At 43.3% G+C, this 13,343-nt stretch overlaps 1 pseudogene; it reads left to right on the forward strand.

The window, feature by feature from the left end:
• Positions 1–12,365, forward strand: part of LOC139366325 (protein transport protein Sec24B-like) — a 33,722-nt pseudogene extending 21,357 nt beyond the window's left edge.
• Positions 12,366–13,343: the final 978 nt, after the last annotated feature.

Raw genomic sequence — 13,343 nt, forward strand, 5'->3', positions numbered from 1 at the left:
CAAGAAACATGAGCAATGGACAATAAACTAGTGGAAATCTGTCCTTTGGTCTGATGAGTCCAAATTTGAGATTTTTGGTTCCAACCGCCGTGTCTTTGTGAGACGCAGAGTAGGTGAACAGATGATCTCCGCATGTGTGGTTCCCACCGTGAATCATGGAGGAGATGGTGTGCTTTGCTAGTGACACTTGGTGATTTATTTAGAATTCAAGAAACCTTTAACCAGCATGGCTACCACAGCATTCTGCAGCGATACGCCATCCCATCTGGTTTTGGCTTAGTGGCACTATCATTTGTTTTTCATATGTGTTATTCATTGTCGTCATTATTATTCTACAATGTAGAAAATAGTCAAAATAAAGAAAAACCCTTGAATCAGTAGGTGTGTCCAAACTTTTGACTGGTAGTGTACACACACAAAATCAAATTAAATTAAATTTTATTGGTCACATACACATGGTTAGCAGATGTTAATGCGAGTGTAGCGAAGTGCTTGTACTTCTAGTTCTGACCGTGTAGCAATATCTAACAAGTAATCTAACAATTCCACAACAACTACCTAATACACACAAATCTAAAGGGAGGGATGGATGACCGAGCGGCGTAGGCAAGATGCAATAGATGGTATAAAAAACAGTATATACATTTGAAGATGAGTAATATAAGATTTGTAAACATTATTAAAGTGACTAGTGTTCCATTTATTAAAGTGACCAATGAATCGAGTCTGTATGTAGGCTGCATCCTCTCTATGTTAGTGGTGGCTGTTTAACAGTCTGATGGCCTTGAGATAGAAGCTGCTTTTCAGTCTCTCGGTCCCAGCTTTGATGCACCTGTACTGACCTCGCCTTCTGGATGATAGCGGGTGAACAGGCAGTGGCTCAGGTGGTTGTTGTCCTTTGATCTTTTTGGCCTTCCTGTGACATCGGGTGCTGTAGGTGTCCTGGAGGGCAGGTAGGTTGCCCCCGGTGATGCCTCTGGAGAGACTTGCGGTTGAGGGAGGTGCAGTTGCCTTACCAGGCGGTGATTCAGCCCGACAGGATGCTCTCAATTATGCATCTGTAAAAGTTTGAGGGTTTTTGGTGACAAGCCAAATTTCTTCAGCCTCCTGAGGTTGAGGAGGCGCTATTGCGCCGCCTTCACCATACTGTCTGTGTGGGTGGACCATTTCAGTTTGTCCGTGATGTGTACGCCGAGGAAATTGAAGCTTTCTACATTTTCCACTGCTGTCCCATCGATGTGGATAGGGGGGTGCGCCCTCTGCTGTTACAGCCAAATGCCTGAGTATGGTTCTGTGACGTAAGGTTCCAGTTGTCTAAGAAGTCAATTGTGCATGTTATGTTGTGACAGGGGGTCCAACACCTGGGCCCAGCCACAGACTTCTACAAGAAGCTGGCCCTGGACTGTTCTGGCCAACAGATAGGAGTGGACCTGTTCCTCCTCAGCTCCCAGTACTCTGACCTGGCCTCACTAGGTAAGACGTGACCGCCCATTCTTTAGCTTAAAAAAACCCAGACAAAATGTCATGATAAAATAGAATATAGCAGTCTTTAGGGTAAACATTGAACATCAGGCTGACCACAGCATCCTCTGTCCCTCTTCTCGGTCCAGCCTGTATGTCTAAGTTCTCAGCGGGCAGTATCTTCTACTACCCCTCGTTGCACCACGTTCACAACCCGGCCCAGCTGGACAAGTTCCAGAAGGATCTGGAGCGCTACCTCACCAGGAAGATCGGCTTCGAGGCCGTTATGAGGATACGCTGCACCAAAGGTAGGTCTCAAAGAATGTAGTTGTTATGATTTTGCAACCGTAAACTACTTCTAGATTTTTTGTTGTTGTGAGTCTTGTCTTTTAGCGGTTTTATTTCCTTTCTGAAAGTTACTGTTGTCACTCGCCAAAATGAACAGTACCGTAATTTCTGGACTATTAAGTGCACCTGAATATAAACCGCACCCACTGAATTATTAAAAAATATGTATTTTGTACATAAATAAGCCGCACATGTCTATAAGCCGCAGGTGCCTACCGGTAAATTGAAACAAATGAACTTTTACACAGCCTTTAAACGAAATACGGCTTGTAACAAAAATAAATAGGCTTTAACGAAACACGGCTTGTAACAAAAATTAAACAGTAGCCTACCAAGAAAGTCATTGGTCACTATCTTCCTCCTCCTGTGCACTGAAACCACTGAAGTCATCTCCTTCGGTGTCGGAGTTGAATAGCCTCAGAATTGCTTCATTCGATGTTGGATCGTTTTCATTGTCGCTCTCGTCACTTTCATCCGGAGGCAAATTCCCCGCTGAACTGCCCTCAACAACAAGCAGCAGTCCAGCCTTTCGAAACCCGTTGATGATAGTGGATTTTTTGACAATGCTCCACGTTGTCAGGACCCACTGGCAGACTTAACCATAAGTGGCTCTTTGCATGCGGCCCGTTTTAGTGAAGGATTTCTCCCCACTTGTCATCCAAGCCTCCCACTGAACACCTTAAATGCACGATTTACACTGATGTCGAGTGGCTGCAAATACTTTGTTGTGCCCCCAGGAATCACAGCTGGAATTGAGTTTGTCCTCTTGATGGTTTCTTTCACAGAATCTGTTATGTGGGCCCTCATGCTGTCCAACACGAGCAATGCCTTGTTCTTGTGAAAGAATCCTACGGTCGCTTGCCGTAACACTCCGTATGCCATTCATGCTAATATTAGTTAGGCCTTCCGTCATCCATCCTTTCTTGTTGACTTTCATAACAATTCCTCTTGGGAATTTGTCTTTTGGCATCGTCATGCGTTTAAAAATCAACATCGGTAGAAGCTTTTCTGCCGACGCCGTGCAGCTCAGAACACAGGTGAAGTGCGTTTTTTCATGCCCAGTTGTTTTCAGCGTGACGGATGATTCGCCTTTCCTGTTGACAGTCCGAGTGAGAGGCAGGTCAAACGTCAGAGGAACCTCATCCATATTTATGATGTCGTGCGGGCTGATGGAATGCTCCTCTATCTTTGCATCAGTGAATTTGCAGAAGTTTGAAACTTTTTCCTCGTAGTCGGGAGGGAGCTGCTGACACAGACTCGTCCCTACCCTGATGGCCAGGCCTTTACGTCTCATAAATCTTAGACACCACGATGGTCCACCTCTAAAATCCTCAAACTTCATTGCGGTGGCGATTGTTTTGGCTTTCAGTCAGATCTGCACAGTTGAAACACCTCGGCCGTCTGCTGACCCAGTCTTCAAGCTAATTTTCTAGTTCGGGCCATCTGCTTTTCTTCCCTCTGAAAGCTTTTGTTGTCTTTTTGCACTGAGTCAGTTCCTCACGCTGCTGTTTCCAACGTCTTATCATCGACTCATTAAGGCCAAGCTCCCGTGCAACAGCTCTATTTCCTTTTCCAACAGCCAGATCGATCGCCTTCAACTTGAAAGCTGCATCATATGCATTTCTCTGTCTTTGCCATGATGAGGGTGACAAAATGACTACCGTAATCAGAATGATGGGAAGTTTGAGCGCACTCGATTTACTTCACATTATGTGACGGTGCTCAGTTTTTTGGCGGCATGAATCTTGTGAAACCGGGAAAAATCCATAAATTAGCCGCGTCATTGTATAAACCGCGAGGTTCAAAGCGTGGGAAAAAAGTAGCGGCTTATAGTCCGGAAATTACGGTAATACATTTATTGACCATTTCCATATCTATTTAGTGGTTATCATTAGTAAGTATGTCGGTCTCCTCTCTCCTTGGTTGACAGGCTTGTCCATCCACACGTTCCACGGGAACTTCTTTGTGCGCTCGACGGACCTGCTGTCCCTGGCCAACATCAACCCAGACTCGGGCTTCGCCGTGCAGATGTCTATAGAGGAGAGCCTGGCCGACACCTCACTGGCCTGCTTCCAGTCTGCGCTGCTGTACACCTCCAGCAAAGGTACACACATTCGCGCACACACAGTTTAATCTCTCCAACCTTTTCACATTTTAATTCATTGTGGAAATAGTTTTAGTCAAATATTTGAAATGCTCGTAGAGAAGTCATTCCACTTTTTTACTTTGACCAAAATTAATAATTTGTTTCTAGACAGTTATTTTAGTATCATCTAACAAAGACTAATGAGTCTACGCCCTGATCTAATTCTTTCTGTGACCCTCTCTACGTCCTCTTAGGGAAGAGGCGGATCAGGGTCCATACTCTGTGTCTGCCAGTGGTGAGCCAGCTTAGTGATGTATATGCCGGGGCTGACGTTTAGGCCATCACCTGCCTCCTAGCCAACATGGGTGAGTGTGTGAGTGTGTGAGTGTGTGAGTGTGTGAGTGTGTGTATATCACTCTCACTCACACTCACTCACTCACTCTCACTCACTCACACTCACTCACTCTCACTCACTCACTCATTCACTCACTCACTCACTCACTCACTCACTCACTCACTCACTCACACACACACACGCTGTATTTGTTCATGGGACCTGATTTTTCAATTTCTGTGAACAGCCATTGACCGGTCGATATCGTCAAGCCTGTCGGATGCCCGGGATGCCCTGATGAATGCGGTGGTGGACTCTCTGAGTGCATACAAGAACACTGTATCTAATATCCAGCAGTCTGGTCTTATCGCCCCTGCAGCCCTGTGTCTCTTCCCCCTCTACGTGCTGGCACTACTCAAACAGGTCAGTCTGTGCGCTACACACACAAACACAGTCTGCAGACAGGACTGTACACATAAAAACATCTCGGGTATGTGTACATATGCCCCAACACACACACATACATCTAAGGTCGTCCCGGGGACAATAAAAAAATAGTCTGGATGATAGATCCAAAATTCATACAAACCCCAAAAAATGATTTAACCAATGAGGCTGATCTGAACGTTTAGCTTAACATGTTGGTAAACTATTGTTTATTCACATAACTCGGCTTCACTGACCTTTTCAGTTGGTGGCACCAGACCATTATTTGGTCACACCCTAAAATAATTTATTCAATAAATAAGTTATAAAAAAACCAAGTTATTACATTTTAAACAAGTTTATGGTTAAATATATTTTTTTAATTGCAGACTGCCTCTGCTCAGATTGCAAGGTGGGTGATTTTGATCTGAACGAACCGTGTCGACAGTCAAGCCTTGAGCCATTAATGTTAATTATCCTACATTGTATTTGTCAAACATGACCGGCGTTTTAGCCTATATTTACAGTGCATTCGGAAAGTATTCAGACCCCTTCCCTTTTTCCACATTTTGTTACGTCAGGCTTATTCTAAAATGGATTTAAAAAATAATAATCCCCTTATCAGTCTACACACAATATCCCATATTGACAAAGCAAAAAACAGGTTTGGAGAAATTTTGGCAAATTTATTAAAAATAAAAAACATATACCTTATGTACATAAGTATTCAGACCCTTTGCTATGAGACATTGCGCTCAGGTGCATCCTGTTTCCTTTGATTATCTTTGATGTTTCTACAACTTGATTAGAGTCAGTCTGTGGTAAATTCAATTGATTGGACATGATTTGGAAAGGCACACACCTGTCTATATAAAGTCCAACAATGGACAGTGCATGTCATTGCAAAAACTAAGCCATGAGGTCGAAGGAATTGTCCGTAGAGCTCAGAGACAGAATGGCGTCGAGGCACAGTTCTGGGGAATGGTACCCAAACATGTCTGCAGCGTTGAAGGTCCCCAAGAACACAGAGGCCTCCATCATTCTTAAATTAAAGAAGTTTGGAACAACCAAGACTCTTCCTTATAGCTGGCCAAACTGAGCGATCGGGGGAGAAGGGTCTTGGTCAGGGAGGTGACCAACAATCCGATTCCTCTGGAGATGGGAGAACCTTCCAGAAAGACAACCATCTTTGCAGCACTCCCCCAATCCGGCCTTTATGGTAAAGTGGGCAGACGGAAGCCACTCCTCAGTAGAAGGCACATGACGGCCCTCTTGGAGTTTGCCAAAAGGCACCTAAAGACTCTCCGATCATGAGAAACAAGATTCTCTCGTCTGATGACACCAGGATTGAACTCTTAGGCCTGAATGCCAAGCATCACTTCTGGAGGAAACCTGGCACCTTCCCTACGGTGAAGCATGGTGCTAGCAGCGGCATGCTGTGGAGATTCTTTTCAATGGCAGGGACGGGAGGACTAGTCAGGATCGAGGGAAAGATGAACGGAGCAAAGTACAGAGAGATCCTTGATGAATACCTGCTCCAGAGTGATCAGGACCTCAGACTGGGACGAAGGTTCACCTTCTAACAGGACAATGATCCTAAGCACACAGCCAAGACAACGCAGGAGTGGCTTCGGGACAAGTCTCTGAATGTCCTTGAGTGGCCCAGCCATAGCCCGGACTTGAACCTGATCGAACATCCTCTGGAGAGACATGAAAATAGCTGTGCAGCGACGCTCCCCATCCAACCTGACAGCTTGAGAGGATCTGCAGAGAAGAATAGGTAAAACGTCCCAAATACAGGTGTGCCAAGCTTGTTGCGTCATACCCAAGAAGACTTGAGGCTGTAATCGCTGCCAAAGGGGCTTCAACAAAGTATTGAGTAAAGGGTCTGAATACTATTATGATTTAATATTTCCGTTTTTTTACTTGTAATACATTTGCAAAATTTCTAAACCTGTTTTTTGCTTTCTCATTATTGTGTTTAAATTGATGAGGGGGGAAAAACGATTTAATACATTTTAGGTTAAGGTTGTCACATCTTCCAGGGAAAACAGTCCAGTTGACTTTATTATGTAAATGTATGCAAAATAGATTTGAATATTATTCAAATGTTGTTTTTTAGAGGCAAATATTTGAATGCGAATTTGTGGCTGAGTTGATCTATTTCAGTAGGCCACTCAAATCAGTGTGAATGTCCTAGAGTAGAGCCATGTTGGAATATTACTTCATTTTGTATAACTTTGTATATATTTTTTTACAAGTGGGCCTATTTTCGTTTATGTACTGTTTATCTCAGCCACTAGTTAAGTTAGAAGGAAGCTGTCTGTGTTCCCTCTTCTCCTATTTCCTCTTCCTCTCCACCGAACAGAAAGCACTGCGCATGGGGACCAGCACCAAGCTTGACGAGCGTGTCTTCGCCATGTGTGAGTTCAAGAGCCAGCCGCTGCAACAGATCATGCGTGCGGTCCACCCCGACCTCTACCGCCTGGACACCATGTCAGACCAGGTGAGAGATCACACCGACACTGCTTTTAATAACTGATCCAAAATCAGCTCTCCACTGACCCCTAGTGTTATGATCTACACAGGTGGGAAATAACTTTTTGGTTCACCTTTAGATGAGGTAAAACCTACCAGCCACTCAGATTTTTTTTTTACCAGCCAAAATACTTACTCATACAAGGGTTTTTCTTTGTTTTTACTATTGTCTACATTGTAGAATAATAGTGAAGACATCAAAACTATGAAATAACACATGGAATCATGTAGTAACCAAAAATGTGTTCCAACAAATCAAAATATATATATTGTTTGAGATTCTTCAAAGTAGAAGAAGTAGTATTTGCCTTGATGACAGCTGCACACTCTTGGCATTCTCTCAACCAGCTTCATGAGGTAGTCACCTGGAATGCATTTCAATTAACAGGTGTGCCTTGTTAAAAGTTAATTTGTGGAAATTCTTTCCTTCTTAATGCGTTTCAGCAAGTCAGTTGTGTTGTGACAAGGTAAGGGGGTATACAGAAGATAGCTCTATGTGGTAAAATGCCACGTCCATATTAAAGCAAGAACAGCTCAAATAAGTATAGAGAAACAACAGTCTTATCATTACTTTAAGACATGAAGGTCCATCAATACGGAACATTTCAAGAACTTTGAAAGTTCATGTGCAGTCGCAAAAACCATCAAGCACTATGATGCAACTGGCTGTCATGAGGACCGCCACAGGGAAGGAAAACCCAGAGTTACCTCTGCTGCAGAGGATAAGATTATTAGCTACCAGCCTCAGAAATTGCAGCCCAAATAAATGCTTCAGAGTTAAAGTAACAGACACATCTCAGGACTGCGTGAATCAGGCCTTCATGGTCGAATTGCTGCAAAGAAACCACTACTAAAGGACACCAATAAGAAGAGACTTGCTTGGGCCAAGAATCACGAGCAATGTATATTAGACCTGTGGAAATTTGTCCCAACCGCTGTGTCTTTGTGAGACGCGGTGTGGGTGAACGGATGATCTCCGCATGTGTGGTTCCCACCATAAAGCATGGAGGAGGTGGTGTTATGGTGTGGGGGTACTTTGCTGGTGACACTGTCTGTGATTTATTTACAATTCAAGGCACACTTAACCAGCATGGCTACCACAGCATTCTGCAGCGATATGCCATCCCATCTGATTTTGGCTCAGTGGGACTATCATTTGTTTTTCAACAGGACAATGACCTAACACACCTCTAGGCTGTGTAAGGGCTATTTTACCAAGAAGGAGAGTGATGGAGTGCTGCATCAGATGACCTGGCCTCCACAATCCCCCTGACCTCAACCAAATTGAGATGGTTTAGGATGAGTCTGACTGCGGAGTAAAGGAAAAGCAGCCAACAAGTGCTCAGCATATGTAGGAACTCCAAAAAAAAAGCATTCCAGGTGAAGCTGGTTGAGAGAATGCCAAGAGGGTGCAAAGCTGTCAAGGCAAAGGGTTGCTATTTGAATCTGTTTTGTTTAACACTCTTTTGGTTACTACATGATTCCATATGTGTTATTTCATAGTTTTGATGTCTTCACTATAATTCTACAATATAGTAAAACTAAAGAAAAACCCTTGAATGAGTAGGTGTTCTAAAACTTTTGACCGGAAGTGTATTTTTCGCCATTATTACACAAAAAATCACAAATAATGGATGTGCGTTCTTTGTAATGTTTCTAAAACAGGAAATGTATTACTAGTTAGAAGTAATGTGGTAGTGATGTTGTAATAATTTAGATACAATTGTAGGAACAGTTCCACAACTGAACATCAACAAAGTGCCTACCCTGCCACAAAATGCTGTGATACGGCTAATTTATTATTTGAGTTCAAGCCTCTACGCTGACATTTTTTACAAGGAGCACATAAGATGAAATTTAGGAGCACACTGAGCACAAGTTGACTTACACACTGAAGCAGGCTGCCAAGCCGAAACATCTGTGTACACTATACCTGCTGCAGTGAAAATAATGAAGAAAACATTTGAAGTAAGCCTTATGCGACATCTTTTGGGGTGCGGACCAATCACACTTGCCTATCTAAATTTACAGTTTTTACGAGCAACCAAACTTCTGGTTCCCTTTTTGATAGTCATTTCTTATCATTAAAACACCTAAGTTCATTAATTAAAGTTTTTTTTGGGAGCGCTTCATGCTCAAACAAGCACTATGTACCCGCAAATATTTGAGTCATTAGATACACTTTTTTTCAGTTACCTCTAAGGGGTGGGCCGTTAACATGATAAGGGGACACTCCATGTCTGTCAGGGAGAAGAGTCTCTGCTCTGCGCTAGCAGCAGACAGTTGCAGCAAACTCAAACTAATATTGAAAAGCAATCTAGCGTCTGAACAAAACTATGTAACTAGCCAAGAAGCACAAGGACAAAGTCACACTTCAGTAGCCTTTCGGGTCAATTTGACCAACTTCTACATTTGAGTTTTGGATTGAAAGCATACTTTTCTCAAATGTTCTGTGGCCAACGTGGCTGGTGAAATAGTCATTCTTACCTGCCAATGCCAAAATCGACCTGCGGGCGGCAGGTGTTCATTTCCCATCCTGCATATAGCAAATGAGTGAAAACAGTTCTTGGTTCAGTTCTTAGACACAGTGATTCTATAATGGTGGACTGATACTGATTTGTTATGTATTTGCAGCCTTAGACTGGTTCACAGCTAGAAACATTGGTTTTGTTTACCTGGGATGGTGACGAGTATACTAATTACGGATACTGCATTACCCTTTCTGTCCACAGGGGGCTCTCCACCTGAACGACTGCATAGTGCCCCAGCCTCATCTGCTGCACCTCACGGCTGAGAAGCTGACCAGAGAAGGAGCGTTCCTCATGGACTGTGGCAGCGTGAGTCCTGCTGTGCTCTCACTCATATGACCAAAGTCCCTGTAAAACGTACCTGTCTCTGTTTGAAGACTTTAGCAATGCACTCCTCCATCCGTTCTTCCATGATAATAACAGATCTGACGAGGTTGGATAGGTGAAGGCAGTACTGGTTGTAACTCCACTTTCACGTATCCAGTCACGTATAGATCAGTGATTACGTCAGAGAAGGGACAGGAGGAAAGAATCTTGTATTTGTGACGAAAGATCCTGTTCTGATGTGCATTACATTGGCTGCCTTTGTTCTCTTCTCCAGGTCTTTTACTTGTGGATTGGGAAATGCTGTAATGATGTGTTCATTCGGGACGTGTTGGGATGCCCAAACCATGCTTCTATACCCCCTAGCATGGTTAGTGAGGCACAGACCTTCATTAGACACAATGTGACATATCTACCGCTGTGTGTAACTAAAGTGTTTTATTTCTAGCTGGTGCTTCACAACGAGTGAGTACTGTACTCAGTTAGTTCAGCTAGGGAGTCATTAACTTTTCAATCATTTGTTTATGTTTGGTTCTACTTTTTGATGAATGGCCGTGGCTACCTCAAATAATGTGTCATACCACACAACGGGGGTGTTGCAACAACCAACCACGTACAAACCTCACTTTCCAAACCACACGTACCTATTTCACTAAACCACACACACACACACACACACACACACACGAGATGTGAAGATCTGGCATTGAAACCAACCACTAGGTCTCTGGAGTCTGTACGCACACAGTCTTTCTTGAGGGTGCAGCAGTAGTAAAAACAATGGTGTGGCTCTTTTTTCCCCCCTGCTTCTCTTTTATGAATACCAGACCCAAATTCCTGAGCTGGAAACCCCTCTGTCTGAACGACTGCGCGCACTCCTCGCCTGGCTACAGGACTCGAGACCCTTCAGCTCAACTCTTCACGTTCTGAAGTAAGTCAAGTGCCCCTGGTCTGATTAATTGGTGTGTGCGTTGCAAATGAAGTGCCTTGGTCCATGTCATGTAGCAAACCATCAGTTTTTTCATGTGGTTAAAAAGGTACTGTATGTTCAATGTGAACGTGCAGCCACTGCGAGGGTCATTGATGGACGGCTAGGATGGAGGCCCCCTATAGTGAGCTTTGTTTTAGTTCATTCTAACGTCATGCCGGTATGTTGTTGCACTATGACAGGCTGCTGTGAGGATCTGTTTCCTACCAATGTCTAAGGACCATAGGACATTTCTTCACACCAAAAGGAAGTCTTATGAACTCGAAGAGGCCGTTTTTGAGAATTGTTTTATTCCCGAAAGAAAATCTTACAAATTCAAAGAAGCTTTTAGAGCATCAAAGGAATTTCAATAGACTGTACATTTATTCAGACTATGCTCTCATTCCTATTTCACATGCTCATCCATTTCATTACTTCTCCCTATAGGGACGATGCTACAGCGAAGACCAGCTTTTTCCAGCACTTGGTAGAGGACCGGTCGGAGTCGGCCCTTTCCTACTACGAGTTCCTGCTCCACATTCAGCAACAGATGTCCAAGTAGGACACATTGAGCAGAAGGTCCCTTGAATGTGGCACATGACAAACTGAAAGCTAACTCAGACTGACTGTAGTGAGGTAGTAGGACCACCGATGGACAACGCCACCACCCCAACCCCACCGAACCCCTAGCTCTCTGTTCAACCGCGGCCTATGACTGTGGGAGGGGGAGGTTGGTGGAATGACCAAAGTGAAGATGACTTCCGGAGTTGAAGTGAAGGAATTGGCGTTTTGGACTCACAGAGCAAGTTGTGCACTCTGAACAGGCTGCTGCTTCAATCAGCTCGATGGCTTGAACCCTTTCCCCTATCGTCTCTCAGCCGCTTTCGTAGCTCCACGTGGCATCTCTCCCCAAGAGAAAGCAAAGGAGAGGCTGCTACTTCATCTGATTAAGTTGACTCTTCTCCGACACTCCCCCGCACGTTTTGGTATCATAGTTTATCATATATCCTCCCCATCCTTGTTCCATTTTCTCTTATTTTCAAACACATTGACATACGAGTACAGCATCCCCTCTGGTGGTTTGGAGCCGCATCTTTCACCATTGTGTTTGCTGCTGCTAGTCGGGTGATTGGCTACCCTCTGCTTAACAGGATGCTAGTCAAGTGTTTGAAGATCCTGCCCCCTCCCCCTGCTGTTCAAACCCTGTGTTGTCTAGATTAAACTGAAACCCCTGAACTTCCCCCTTCTTGTTTTTTGAGCCGCTACCAGAAGTTGCTGTCCAATTTGTAACTATTGAAAATAATATTTTATGTGCGATAATTTATGACGAGCTTATTAAATAAAATGAAACAGTATTTGGCTTGATGATTATTTGTCCCTCTTATAACAGTAGGCTATTTACATGTTTTGCAGATGTCTGTTCTGGTATTGCACTACAGGATTTCTCAAACTCGGTCTTAGGTACCCCAGGGGGTGCATGTTTAGTTTTTTTCCCCCTAGCACTACACAGCCGATTTCATATAATCAACTAAACATCAAGTTTTGATCATTTGAATCCGCTGTAATTTTAGGGCAAAAGCCAAAACGTGCACCAATTGGGGAAACGTTGGACTAAAGGATGTTCATCTGCTAAAATATATTTAATTCATGGTGTGTGTGGAGAATATTAATAGTTGTATCATGTGACCAAAACGGTTTTGCTTTGGTTGAGGGGACACGACTAAGGTCAAGTGATTGGCAGGAACTTTGCATTTCTTTTCATCTTGGCTAAACACATCTACGTTTTCTACTGATTTCTTTAAGATGCCTATCACAGAGAACTGAAAGGCATATCAAAGTTTTGTTTTATAAAGGAAATGGAAGGACTGTTTCCTAAATGAAAAGGATAGGAATACAAGATCTTTTACATACTCAATGAACCACTTCGCTAATGACTATAATCATCTGCACTATATACTTAAAAAAGCCCTTAGTATAGCTGGGAACTTGCTAACATGTCTCAATGTCAATAGTATAAAACTCGAGCAATCATTTAGCTTCATCCCTGAAAAGGAAACTGAATTAACATCCATCACTTTCTGTTCTCTGTAATTAGACCAATGTTTTGGAAGACATTCTGCCATTTTACTCACCATATCTCCTCTAGTAAACACATTTTCTAAGATTTGGTTGACTAACTTGAAAAGGGGGCATACCTCACATGGACTCATTTAAAAATATTCTGTAGATATATGGATAATAAATGAACCGTCCTGACTCCCTGCTCCATTTGCAAACATCTGTGGTTCCCACATGGGGAACTTGTTATTTACAAGGGAAATTGCTTTGAAC

Source organism: Oncorhynchus clarkii, chromosome 14 (genome assembly GCF_045791955.1).
Source record: "Oncorhynchus clarkii lewisi isolate Uvic-CL-2024 chromosome 14, UVic_Ocla_1.0, whole genome shotgun sequence".
In the NCBI taxonomy this organism is placed as follows: Eukaryota; Metazoa; Chordata; class Actinopteri; order Salmoniformes; family Salmonidae; genus Oncorhynchus; species Oncorhynchus clarkii.